The sequence below is a fragment of the Procambarus clarkii genome, chromosome 17 (assembly GCF_040958095.1).
Source record: "Procambarus clarkii isolate CNS0578487 chromosome 17, FALCON_Pclarkii_2.0, whole genome shotgun sequence".
NCBI classification, from domain to species: domain Eukaryota; kingdom Metazoa; phylum Arthropoda; class Malacostraca; order Decapoda; family Cambaridae; genus Procambarus; species Procambarus clarkii.
The window spans coordinates 6767429-6780704 of NC_091166.1; positions in this window are offsets into that span (position 1 = coordinate 6767429).

Consider the following 13276-nt stretch of genomic DNA (forward strand, 5'->3'; position numbering starts at 1 on the left):
ATCTAGATAAATCCCAATTGTTTTGGAATAATAAAGTCACCTTCAGTGACAAATACTGGATTTTAGTTAATAATCATTTTCAAAGATTAATCTGGCAACTAGCCTGGGTCAGCCTGTGAGAGGTCAGTGTGGAGAGGTTAGTTAGTGTGTGTTGGAAGCTTCCTGGGGGTCAACATCTCTCAGAGAGTAAGGCTGAACAACTGGCCTGGGTCAGCCTGTGAGAGGTCAGTGTGGAGAGGTTAGTTAGTGTGTGTTGAAGGCTTCCTGGGGGTCAACATCTCTCAGAGGGTAAGACTGAACAACTAGCCTGGGTCAGCCTGTGAGAGGTCAGTGTGGAGAGGTTAGTTAGTGTGTGATGGAGGCTTCCTGGAGGTCAACATCTCTCAGAGAGTAAGGCTGAACAACTAGCCTGGGTCAGCCTGTGAGAGGTCAGTGTGGAGAGGTTAGTTAGTGTGTTGGAGGCTTCCTGGGGGTCAACATCTCTCAGAGAGTAAGGCTGAACAACTGGCCTGTCTGTGGTGTTTAAGGTATCTGTCTCTGAAGTTTTAGTACAGTGTAGAGTCCACATCATTTTTGTATTCAGTATTCAGTTTAGGAAGTGTTCAGATAGAACGTTTGAAACTTACCATTATTTTCAGTGTTAATCTTTGCTGTAATAAATCTGTTATAGAATTTGTGGTGTTTAGTGGAATTTCCCCAACGATAATTTTTCATTGTTGTTGATCTTAAGTCCTCGTGTTTGAAACTTGGGTTCCCCCTGTAAGCCTGCAGCTGCTTTAGATTCAGCTGCTTACAACAAAAGTTCCAAAGTAACACGGGCTATGGTGAGCCCGTAGTGGACTTACCTGGCACAGGAGCGGGGCTATAACTGCCCTGTAAGCCAGCAAGCATTTATTTAATACCAAAGATAGTCCCTTTATACTTAGATTTAATTCCCACACTAACGTCGAAATCTTATCCCATCCTTTTCCGATAACTGGGGATCCATTTTCGGGGTTTATGCCTAGTTGAGGGTATCCTGCTCCACCGTCAATTGAGGAAACTAATCAGTGGGTAGCAGGTGGTGGCGGAGAACTTCAGAGTTGCAGTATAACATAGAAGGGTACAGTATCCTCCAGCCGTGACATCTAAACTGTCAAATGTTTAGATCTTGACGAGGTGAACTATTATAGGCTACACAGCACATACTCTGGTTCCTGTATATAGTTTTACTTAGTAACGACCAGCATTTAACCAGGAAAGTGAGGGTTAGAGCTAGCCCCCCTTACACCAGTAGAACAGTCCAGGGTCCCGGTAGTACAGTCCAGGGTCCCGGTAGTACAGTCCAGGGTCCTAATAGTACAGTCCAGGGTCCCGGTAGTAGAGTCCATCACAAGTCAACAATTTGGACGATGTCAATCCGGACACTTTCTTCAAAAGGTCAGATGTAATACGAACGAGGAGCAAAGGGTTCAAGCTCAACAAGCCACAATGTAGGACAGAAAACAGGAGAGGCTTCTTCACCCGTATGGTTGTAAACCCGTGGAACAGCCTACCCGCCAAGGAGTAGGTAAGGTAAACACCAAAACTCTACTGGGTTTTAAAATACAGATAGAAAAGATCATCCAGGCAAATGGGTAGGACCTTTGACAAGCCGCCAACTTCCTGTCCTCGTTGAGGCCACCAGTATTAGTGGCTCTCAGGTTAAACTGCTATTAAACATTGTTTTGTGCGCGATGGTAAAATAATAGCTAGGAAGACTGACTCTGGAAAAACTTATGTCATAACCACTGAGGCACACCTCACTTCTTTCCTGGATGACTGTGGGATATCAGCTGAATAACCAGAACATAATTTGTAGTCTCACATACAACCAAAGTGTACTTAAGCTCTGCCTTTCCTTTCCAAAGGTGTTTATTTTTATTTTTATTTTAATTTTTACTTTATTTTTTGTTTGTCATCTTTGCCTGTTTTATACTCTTAATTATTTGTTCTTAGTTAATCCCCTTGTCACTAAACCTAGGGCTTTTTATTACCCTGTTAATTAACCATTACTAAGCTAATTATCTTCAAGATCATTTTTTTTATGATTATTATTTTTCTTATTATTTTTTATTTTACATTTATATTGTCAGTCTCTACTGATTTTTTGTGTTTTATTTTATGTAACTTCTGTGTCCTCCCTGGCTATCTATTGGATCTTTATTTTACTTCTAAATTGTTACTATTTTATTGTATCTGCTCTTATTCTTGTGTTTTGCTTTATCGTGTATCTTGTATCGTGATCCCTCTGCATCTCTATGCACACTGATATTGATCCTGATCAAAATCTTCTGTCTCATATCTACACCAACCAGCACATTGATCATCATTATTGCAAGTATTTCACAGCACACCAGGCTAAAAACAAACTCCAAAATAGCACCTGCTTATCAGTTTACAACCAAAATGTTAGATCACTTGGTAAACATTTTGACGATTTAAATGCACTACTCACAGCACTAGGTACTAACCTATCGTTCATTATTTTAACAGAAACTTGGCTAAATAAAGACTATACCCAACTCTACAACTTAGCTGGTTATAAAGCCATTCATAACTGTAGGCCTAATAAAAAAGGTGGTGGCACAGCTATATATTACCGAGATACATTTATCTGCAACAGTGTTATTAGTGACAGAGATGACTACTGTGAATATACTTTTGCTCAGTTTACAATTAAATCCCTTAAATCCTCTTTGACTATTGGAGCCATCTATAGATTTCCTAATACTAACATAGCTTCTTTCTCAGACAACCTAAGGAATCTTATTATAAACAACAATCTCAACAAAAACCACATCATTCTGGGAGGAGACTTTAATATTGACCTGGGTCAACAAAACTGCTCTCAAGTTGACTATTTCCTTAACAGCATGAACTCCTGTATGCTAATCCCCACTATCACCTAACCTACCCGAGTCACTCAAACATCAGCCACTACCTTGGACCACATATGGACAAACATAACAGCTCCCCTTGTATCTGGTATAATCTACGACAGAACAACTGACCACTATCCTACCTTTCTCATAGCGAACATGGACATAACACCACCAAAAAGCAAGAAATTTTCATTTAGGCTACACAGTGAATCAGCTTTAGACAATCTTACAGAGGCACTTCACAATATTAACTGGGATTCTGAATTCAATAATACCCATGATATAAATTCATTAGCTAACCTCTTCCTCTCCAAAACTCTAAGCCTCTACAACCTTCATTGTCCCCTTCTTACAAAGCAAGTAACTGACAAAAGATTAAACAATCCATGGCTCACAAATGGCATTCTCAACTCAATCAACAAGAAACATGAATATGAAAAGAAAGTTAGGATTGGCCTAGTTTCAAAGGAAGTAGCTAAAAGGTACTCATCAATGCTTACCAGTATCATAAGAAAGGCAAAACTTGCATATTATGTGAATAGATTCAATGAAGCAAAAGGCAACATGAAAAACACTTGGAAAACTATCTCTAGTATCCTAGGAACTAAACAACACTCACATAACCAAATAAAACTCTACAAGGATGGGGATATACCGTCAACTGATTTAGAAATGGCAAATGAATTTATTAATAGTTTCTTTTCATCGGTTGGTGCTAATCTTGCCAGTAAAATCCCACAGACTCAGACACATATTAACACATATCTCTCAGGCAGCTATCCAAACTCTCTTCTCCTTTCACCAATCAGCCCGGCAGATGTTGTGTCCATCATACACTCTCTAAAAACCAAGGCAGGGAACACCAGTGAAATTCCGTCCATTGTGTACAAGAGAGCCTCCCATGCCCTTGCCCCACCCATAGCACTACTGTTCAACAAATCTATAGAGTGTCACACCTTCCCTGATATCCTCAAAAAAGCAAGAGTAACGCCAGTCCATAAAGGAGGCAATCCGGCGGACATAAACAATTATAGACCAATATCAAATCTACCCATTCTATCAAAAATATTTGAAAAAATTATTTACAAACAGCTCTATTCCTACCTCGTAAAATTCGACATACTCAGCCCCTGCCAGTTTGGCTTCCGGTCCCAAAAGAGTACCAATGATGCAATCATTAGTCTCCTTGACATTATCTACTCAGCCCTTGACAAAAATGAGTTTCCGATTGGACTCTTCATTGACCTAAGAAAAGCCTTTGATACTGTTAATCACAACTACCTCTTATTTAAACTCCAGCATTATGGAATCCGAGGCCTTGCCCTTGACTACATCCGATCCTATCTTAGTGACAGACACCAATATGTAACCATCAATGATACAACTTCTTCCACTCTACCAATTACCGTTGGAGTGCCACAGGGCAGCATCTTAGGACCTCTTCTATTTCTTATATATATAAACGATCTGCCTAATGTCTCTAATATTCTCAAACCTATATTGTTTGCTGACGATACTACCCTTATCTACTCAAACCTCAACCCACATACACTAAATAATGTTGTGAATAATGAATTTAAAAAAGTCCACTTATGGATGTCAACGAACAAACTAACATTAAACATCGAAAAGACTTACTACATCTTATTTGGAAGCAAATCATCAAATGCAATTCACCTACAGATAGACAACATTAACATCAGTAATAAAAATGATGGCAAGTTTCTTGGCCTATTCCTAGACAAGAGACTCAACTTCAGCACCCACATTCAACACATAACTAAGAAAGTCTCTAAGACAGTTGGTATACTCTCCAAAATCAGATATTATGTTCCTAACTCTGCTCTCCTCTCACTATATTATGCACTAATCTACCCCTATCTTAATTATGGTATCTGTGCATGGGGGTCTACCACTGCAAACCACCTTAAGCCCATCATCACACAGCAAAAATCTGCTATCAGAATAATAACTAACTCTGCTTTCAGACAACACTCAGCTCCCTTGTTTAAATCTCTAAACTTGCTAAATATTAACTCCCTCCACACATTCTCTTGTGTCAACTACATTTACAAAACCCTGTTCTTAAATGCAAACCATGCTCTGAAACTCTCCCTGGACAGATGTAATAGGACCCATTATCACCACACCAGAAATAAATATCTCTTTGATATCCCCAGGGTCAAACTTAATCTGTGTAAACACTCTATGCAAATTAAGGGACCTAGTCTATGGAACTCACTCCCTAGTGAATTGAAAAACTGTAAAACTTTTGCCTTATTTAAAAGCAAAACCAAAAAGTACCTAACTTCATCTATTTAGTTTCCTACACTGAGCTTTAAATTTGCTCTGTACCTAGTGGTACCCAATCTCCTAATTTTTATGTAATATCAAACAACCTTATCATTGTGTTCATTGCTGTCTTCTTTTATGTGCTAGCCATATGCTGTATTGTGACTACCAATTTTTATCAACTACCATTCAAGCTGTCATTGCAATCAATCTTATATTGTTTCTGCTGTATTGTGCCTACCAATTTGTTGTCAACTACCATTTTAAGCTGTCATTGCAATCAATCATAGCTACCTATGTGCTTTAATATACTGTACCTATAATTTTCTCTCATCTTTTTTTTTCATTCCATGTAATCTGTTATCATTTTTTTGTTGCTCTAAATGCCACAGTAAATACTGAGCTAGAGAAAGTCCATCTTTGGCTAACTGCCAACAAACTCACCCTTAACATTGACAAAACGTTTTATATTCTGTTTGGCAATAAATCCTCTAATCAGATAAATCTCAAAATAAACAATACCCAAATTTGTAACAAATTAAATGGCAAATTCCTTGGCGTTCTCATCGACCACAAGCTGAATTTCCAGGGTCACATTCTAAATATATCAAAAAAAGTTTCAAAAACTGTTGGCATTCTTTCTAAGATCAGATATTATGTACCCCGCCCTGCCCTGGTTACTCTCTATTACTCCCTCATCTATCCATACCTCAACTATGGTATTTGTGCTTGGGGTTCTACTACCCAAAATCATTTACGTCCTCTTATTACCCAACATAAAGCTGCTATTAGGACAATATCCAACTCTGGCCCCAGACATCACTCGATACCCTTACTCAAATCTCTGAATATGTTAGATATTAAGTCACTGCACATTCTCTCTTGTGTATTATACATATATAAAACGCTGAACTGTAATGCCAATCCTGACCTCAAAAGCTTCATTGAAGGTTGTAACAGAACCCATGAGCACCACACCAGGAATAAATACAGTTTTGATATTCCTAGAGTACGACTTAATCAAACTAGAAATGCTCTACAAATCAAGGGACCCAGAATGTGGAATGACCTTCCCAACCATGTTAAAGACTGTACCTCTCTCAACCAGTTTAAGATAAAAACTAAACACTACCTAATAAATTCCCTGTAACCCACCTCACTCCTTTATTGTCAACCCATGTCTGTTATTTTATTATTATTATTTTTTTTTTTTTTTTTTTTTTTTTAATCAACACTGTTTGTCAACCTATTGTATTTGTGCTGCTTTTTCAGTCATGTTCCCCCTTTTTTTATCTTTATTTGTATTTGTTTTCAACACTTTTTATTCTTTATGCTCAAATAGTATTAAGTTCTAGATATTAATGTTTTTCTTGCCCGAAACGCATTGCGTAATAGTGGCTTTAGGCATTGTATGTACTAGCTCTATCTATATATCAATCCATTAATGTAACATCACTTGTATGTATGTACCTTACCTGAATAAACATATTTATTTATATTTATTTATTTATTATTTATTTGTCTATAAATTTTGCAAGTATTTACCTCCTTAAAATTTTCTTAGATTAAGGACCTGTCCGAAACGCTGCGCGTGCTAGTGGCTTTACAAGACTGTAATTACCATAATTGTATCCTCACATTCCTTATGTACATTCTTGCATATGCATAAATAAATAAATAAATAAATAAATCATGTATGATGATTCATGATACAAGGGGTCTAAATTGATCTATGGAACGATCTAAATTGGGTACTGAAATATGGTCAAAAGATTGGCAGAGGCCGTTTAATTCTGACAAATGTAAGGTTTAGATGATAGGTAATGACAATTGAGTTAGAAGCAAAAGGCAACATGAAAAGCAAATGGAATACCATGACATATCTATTATCCTAGGAACTAAACAACACTCCTACAACCAGATACCACTCTCTAAGGATGGCTTTACACCGTCAACTGACTTAGAAATGGCGAATGAATTTAATAGCTTCTTTTCATCGGTTGGTGCTAACCTTGCCAGTAAAATCCCACAGACTCAGATATATATCAACACATATATCTCTCAGGCAGCTATCCAAACTCTCTTCTCCTTTCACCAGTCAGTCCGACAGATGTTGTGTCCATCATACACTCACTAAAAACCAAAGCTGAGAACATCAGTGAAATCCCATCCATTGTATACAAGAGCGCCTCCCATGCCCTTGCCCCACCTATAGCTCTGCTGTTCAACAAATCCCTTGAGTGTCATACCTTTCCTGATATCCTTAAAAAAGCAAGAGTAACGCCAGTTCATAAAGGAGGTAATCCGGCAGACATAAACAATTATAGACCAATATCAAACCTACCCATACTATCAAAAATATTTGAAAAAATTATCTACAAACACCTCTACTCCTATCTCGTAAAATTCGACATTCTTAGCCCCTGTCAGCTTGGCTTCCGCTCCCAAAAGAGTACCAACGATGCAATTATTAGTCTCCTTGATATAATTTACTCAGCCCTTGACAAAAATTAGTTTCCGATTGGGCTTTTCATTGACCTGAGAAAGGCCTTTGATACTGTTAATCACAACTACCTCTTACGTAAACTTCATCATTATGGAATCCGAGGCCATGCACTGGACTATATCCATTAATCCTATCATAGTGATAGACACCAATGTGTAACCATCAATAATATATATCCTCTCCCACTCTACCAATAACCGTTGGAGTGCCACAGGGCAGCATCTTGGGACCTCTCCTATTTCTTATATACATCAATGATCTGCCTAATGTCTCTAACATTCTGAAATATATTTTGTTTGCTGATGATACTACCCTCATCTACTCTAACCCCAACCCACATACACTAAATGATGTTGTTAATAATGAACTAAAAAAAGTCCAATTATGGATGTCAACCAACAAACTAACGCTTAACATAGAAAAGACCTACTATACATCTTATTTGGAAGCAAATCTACAAATGCAATTCAGCTTCAGATAGATAATGTAAACATTAGCAATAAAAATGATGGAAAGTTTCTTGGCCTATTTCTAGACAAGAGACTCAACTTCAGTACCCACATACAACACATAACTAACAAAGTCTCTAAAACAGTTGGTATACTCTCCAAAATCAGATATTATGTACCTAACTCTGCTCTCATCTCTCTATATTATGCACTAATCTATCCCTATCTCAACTATGGTATCTGTGCATGGGGTTCAACCACTGCAAACCACCTCAAGTCCATCATCACCCAGCAAAAATCTGCTATCAGAATAATATCAAATTCTGCTTTCAGACAACACACAGCCCCCTTGTTTAACTCCCAAAACATGCTAAACATAATCTCACTCCATAAATTCTCTTGTGTCAACTACATTTACAAAACCCTGTTCTTAAATGCAAATGCTTGTCTGAAACTCTTCCTGGACAGATGTAATATGACCCATTATCACCACACCAGAAATAAATATCTCTTTGATATCCCCAGAGTTAAACTTAATCTGTGTAAATACTCTATGCAAATAAAGGGACCCAGTTTATGGAACTCACTCCCTACTGAATTGAAAAGCTGTCCAAATTTTACATAATTCAAAATCAATACTAAAAAGTACCTAATTTCATCCTCATAGTTTTTCACTTTTTGCCTTAAAATTGCACTGTATCTATTGCTACCCAATCTCCCAACCTTTATGTTCCCAATTTGAACATCTTTACCATTGTGATCATTGCTGTCTTCTTATATGTGCTGCCAATCTGCTGTATGGTGTTTATAAATCTCTGTTTATCTGTATCTTTTGCTACCCAGTCTCCCAATCTTTATGTATCCAATCTGAACATCTTCACCATTGTGATCATTGCTGTCTTATATGTGCTGTCAATCTGCTGTATGGTGTCTATTAATCTTGTTTAAATTACTAATCAAGCTGTCAATGTAATCAATCAGAGCTTTAATATAACAATGTGCTTTAATATACTTACTAAGCTTTCTCATCTCATTTTTCCCTTGCAATGTATCTTTATCATTTATCAATTCTGATAGAAATTACCTACTTCTACTACATTACCTACCTACTACAATGTATTAACTCATAATCACAATATCTCTGTAATCAATTTGAACGTTAGATCCCTAGGTAAACACTTCGATGATGTTAGTGCCTTGATTGAAGCTATTGACAACAAATTCTCTTTTATTATACTTACTGAAACATGGTTGAAAGAGGATACTACTCAGCTCTTTAACATGCCTAACTACTCAGCAATTCACAACTGTTGTCAACTTCAGAGAGGTGGTGGCACTGCTCTTTACTACTACCAAGAACTAACATGCTTAAAAGAAATTAGAACCAGAGACTGCTATGGGGAGTATATCTTCGCCAGCTTCAGAGTCAAGGGTGCCGAGTCTGTCCTGACTGTGGGTGCAGTTTATAGAATTCCTAACACTGATGTGTCCGAATTCAACTCAAACCTTAGAAATCTAATACTTGATAACAGACTGAACAAAAACCACCTAATTATCGCAGGGGACTTTAATATTGACCTCTGCGAGCCTGAACACCCCACTGCTGTTAGCTTCCTCAACTGTATGAATTCCTGCTTCCTCATACCCTTAATCACTAGACCTACTAGAATCACTGATAGCACTGCCACGACTCTAGATCACATCTGGACCAACATAACCTCTCCGCTTACTTCAGGTATAATCACCGATAGCACTACAGATCATTACCCCACATTTCTCTTAACTAACATTAGCAAACCACCTCTTGAGTCAAGAGTGATACGTTTTAGACTACACAATGAAACTGCTACAGACAATTTTATAACTGCTGCTGATAATGTCAACTGGGAGTCCGAGTTAGGTAACATAGTGGACATCAACCTAGCAGTGCAATCTTTTCTTCAAAAAACTCTTAGCCTTTATAATACCCACTGTCCTATGCTAACAAAACAAGTCACAACCAAAAGGCTTAACAATCCCTGGCTTAGAAAGGGAATACTTAAATCTATTAATAAAAAACATGACCTTGAGAAGAAGTATAGGTTAGGAATTGTCTCCAAAGAATTCTCAAAGAATTACTCATTATTGCTGTCTAAGATAATTAGACGAGCCAAAACTAAATACTACGAAGATAAATTTACCCAAGTAAAGAGCAACATTAAACAAACTTGGAGAACAATTTCTCAAATATTGGGATCAAAGAAGTCTTTAAATAACAAACCGACTCTCCTGTCTAATAACGATGGTCAGCTTTCAGCCTCTGATTCTGCTATTGAGTTCAATAGGTTCTTCTCTTCCATTGGTTCATCCCTTGCAAATGATATTCCATCTTCCAGTACAGACATTAATGACTATCTTTCAGGTAACTATCCACAGTCTCTGTACCTAAAGCCTATTAATTCCACTGACGTCAATGAGATAATCCTTTCCCTTAAAACCAAGTCTGGTGCCCTTGAGGAGATACCAACTTTAATTTACAAAAAAGCCTCCAGATCTTTAGCCCCTGCTATTGCTTTGCTCTTCAACAAGTCACTTGAACTCCAAACCTTCCCAGATATTCTAAAAAAAGCGAGAGTAACGCCTGTCCACAAATGTGATAATCTCACAGATGTTAACAACTACAGACCTATATCTATCCTGCCAAACTTGTCAAAAATTTTTGAAAAACTAATCTATAAGCAGCTTTACTCATATCTAGCCAAACTCAATATACTTAGCCCTTGCCAATATGGCTTCAGACCCAAAAAAAGCACTAACGATGCACTTATTAGTATGCTTAACTCGATTCATACAGCTCCTGATAAAAATGAGTTCCCTGTTGGGTTGTTTGTGGACCTGCGTAAAGCTTTTGACACTGTCAACCACCAAAACCTTCTTCTTAAATTACATCATTATGGAGTCAGAGGACACTCCCTACAATACCTCAAATCTTACCTTACTGACAGGCTCCAATATGTTTCTGTGAATAATACAATTTCTCCCACCCTACCCATCAACATTGGTGTTCCCCAGGGCAGCATACTTGGCCCTCTCCTCTTTCTCATCTACATTAATGACCTTCCAAATGCCTCCCAACACCTCAAACCAATTCTATTTGCTGACGACACAACCTTCATTTACTCCAGTCCTGATCCCCTTGCTCTAAATGCCACAGTAAATACTGAGCTAAATAAAGTCCATCTGTGGCTAACTGCCAACAAACTCACCCTTAACATTGACAAAACCTTCTATATTCTGTTTGGCAATAAATCCTCTAATCAAATAAATCTCAAAATAAACAATACCCAAATTTGTAACAAATTAGATGGCAAATTCCTTGGCATTCTCATTGACCACAAGCTGAATTTCCAGGGACACATTCTAAACATATCAAAAAAAGTTTCAAAAACTGTGGGCATTCTTTCTAAGATCAGATATTATGTACCACGCCCTGCCCTGGTGACTCTCTATTACTCCCTTATCTATCCATATCTCAACTATGGTATTTGTGCTTGGGGCTCTACTACCCAAAATCACTTACGTCCTCTAATTACTCAACACAAAGCTGCTATTAGGACAATATCCAATTCTGGCCCCAGACATCACTCGGTACCCCTACTTAAATCTCTGAATATGTTAGACATTAAGTCACTGCACATTCTCTCATGTGTATTATACATATATAAGACGCTAAACTATAATGCCAATCCTGATCTCAAAAGCTTCATAGAAGGTTGTATCAGAACCCATGAGCATCACACCAGAAATAAATACAGTTTTGATATTCCTAGAGTACGACTTAATCAAACTAGAAATGCTCTACAAATCAAGGGGCCCAGAATGTGGAATGACCTTCCCAACCATGTTAAAGACTGTACCTCTCTCAACCAGTTTAAGTTAAAAGCGAAGCTATACCTAATAAATTCCCTGTAACCTACCTTACCCTTCTATTGTCAACCAATGTCTGTTTTTTTCTTTAAAGAGCGCTGTTTGTCGACATAATTGTATTTGTGCTGCTTTTTCATCTATGTTTTCATTTCTTGTTTTCATTCTACTCATTATGCTCAATTAATATTAAGCTTGTCATTTAAGTTTATCATGCCCGAAACGCTTTGCGTAATAGTGGCTTTAGGCATTGTATGTACTAGCTCTACCTATAAGTCAAACAATCCTTGTAAATATTTATTGTATGTATGTACCTTACCTAAATAAAATTTTATTGTATTGTATTGTATTGTATTGTATACTTAAAATTATCTGCTAGATTAAGGACCTGCCCGAAACGCTGCGCGTACTAGTGGCTTTACAAGAATGTAAATACTGTACTATCCAATGTATTCTCACAAACCCAATGTACCTTCTTGTATATATGTAAATAAATAAATAAATAAAAAAATAATAAATAAATATATAAATAAATAAAAGTGAATATGAAAAACTTGTTGGTCAACTCTGCGAATGTAGTGCATCAACTGTGGGAGAGCTATTTGGATACAAGACACTCCGTACATTGACAACATCGCACACTAATATTTTTACCACTTCGGACACCAGCTTTCGACGTTTCGCATATGTGTACGTGTTTCATATTAAAACGACAATATAATGCTATTAACAATTAAAATCTTCTATTTAACAGGCATATAGTTATTAAATGAAGTTTAGTGATGTAATAGACATAATCCGGAGTTGGTAAGGACGCCGCCCGCCAGCGTAAACACAACACACCCGAATGCCCACAAACACGATACAACGCACAAAATACAACACTTCTGTCAGTTTTTGGATAAACTCCTTTTATATTTATTACGTGAGAGTTATACATGTATAAAATGATAACTATTATAGGTAAGAGCCTAATATTTAATATTAATCAATAAAAAAGAAGTCAGAAGCCACACGCCTGTCTGTACATGTCTTTTGTGTAAAAGTATTTTGGGCGCTCATGTACTTGTGCGCTAGCAGGCGTTCACAACTGCTCTCGCCTACAAGCATTAGAATTAAACAAACGAATTTATTTTTTCATTTATATACAAGAAGAGAAGGCTACCCTTGAGTCTGTAATATTCATCTGATCACTGGTCTCCCATTTGGTCCTCATTGCTTTA